This window comes from Chlorocebus sabaeus, chromosome 21 (genome assembly GCF_047675955.1).
Source record: "Chlorocebus sabaeus isolate Y175 chromosome 21, mChlSab1.0.hap1, whole genome shotgun sequence".
NCBI classification, from domain to species: Eukaryota; Metazoa; Chordata; class Mammalia; order Primates; family Cercopithecidae; genus Chlorocebus; species Chlorocebus sabaeus.
The window spans coordinates 123,183,702-123,185,360 of NC_132924.1; positions in this window are offsets into that span (position 1 = coordinate 123,183,702).

Genomic DNA, 1,659 nt, shown 5'->3' on the forward strand with positions numbered 1-1,659 from the left:
CCCAGATGTGAGGCCCTTCTTAATGATAGGCCTGCCTGCATGGACCTAAGCTCCAGTGCCACCCTAGCGGACCCAGGCTCTAAGCTAGTCATTGTAGATCCAAGCACCAAGCCTGCCCACCTACTTGCTGAGGGACCAGGGTAGCATGCTCAAGGACTCCAATACCAAGCTGTGTTAAGCCATTCTTGCACAGCTTTAAAGAAATACCCATGGCTCAGTAATTTGTAAAGTAAAGAGGTATAATTGACTCATCAACCTGTAGGCTGCATCAAGATGGCTCCAGCATCTGCTTCTGGTGAGGGTCTCAAGAACCTTACATTTACGGAGGAAGGTGAAGTGGGAATAGGCAAGTCACATGATAAGAATAGGAGCCAGAGAAGGGGGATAGGTTCCACACACTTTTAAACAACCAGTTATCTCACATGAACTCAGAGCAAGAACTCACTTATTACCAAGGGGATGGTGCTAAAACCTTCATGAGGGATCTGCCCCCATGATCCAATGACCTCCAACCAGGCCCCACTTCCAACATTGGGAATCACATGTCAACATGAGATTTGGAGAGGACAAACATTTAAACCATATCACAAACCCACTGATAAACCCCATTAGCTAGCTTACCTAGAATCTTCAGGCTGACTGGTGAAGAGCTTTCTCTGCTGAATCCAGTATGTAAATACTGAAAAAGCTGCCTACTTCTTTAAATATGCAAACACCAATTTAAGGCCCCAAGGATTACAGATAATCAGAAAAACATGACACCAAAGGAACAAAATAAAACACCATTAACAGACCTTACAGAAATGCAGATCTATGAACTGCCTAAGAGTTCAAAATAATTATCTGAAAGAAGTTTAGTGGGCTACAAGAAAACACAAACTAAACAATAATCAGAATACATAAACAAAGAGTTGTTCAACAAAGAAATAGAAACCATTAAAAAGAATGAAATTAAGAAGCTGAAGAACACAATAACTGAACTGAAAATTTCAGAGAACTTCAACAGCAGATTTGAATGATAAGAACTAGTGAGTTCAAAGACAGGTCATTTGAAATTACCCAGTATGAGGAACAAAAAGAAGAATGGAAAAGTGTGAAGAAAGTCTGCAGACTTATGGGACGTCATCAAGTGAACCAACACACATTACGGAAATTTCAGAAGCAGAGAAAGATAAAAGAGCAGAACGTTTATTTAAAGAAACAATAACAGAAAATTCCTCAAATCTGGAGAGGGAAATGAACATCTAGGTCTATAAAGCATAAAGGACTCTAGACATCATAGACCCAGGATCTAAGTTATAACCCTGGTCCCTGCTTTCAGGCTTTTGCCCACAAGCCCAGGCCCCAGTGGACCCTGGTTCCAAGTTAGCCCCTATAAACTAGGTAGATTAAATGTAAAGAGATCTTCACTGAGATGCATTATACTCAGTTCTCAAGAGTAAAAAAATCAAATATAATTTTCAAATCAGTAAGAGAAATACAGCTTAACAGAAAGAAATCCTTTTTTTTTTTTTCTTTGAGACAGTGTTGCTCTGTCATCCAGGCTGGAGTGCAGTGGCACAGTCTTGGCTCACTGCAAACTCCACCTCCTAGGTTCAAGTGATTTTCCTGCCTTAGCCTGCCAAGTAGCTGGGATTACAGGTGCTCACCACCCATGCC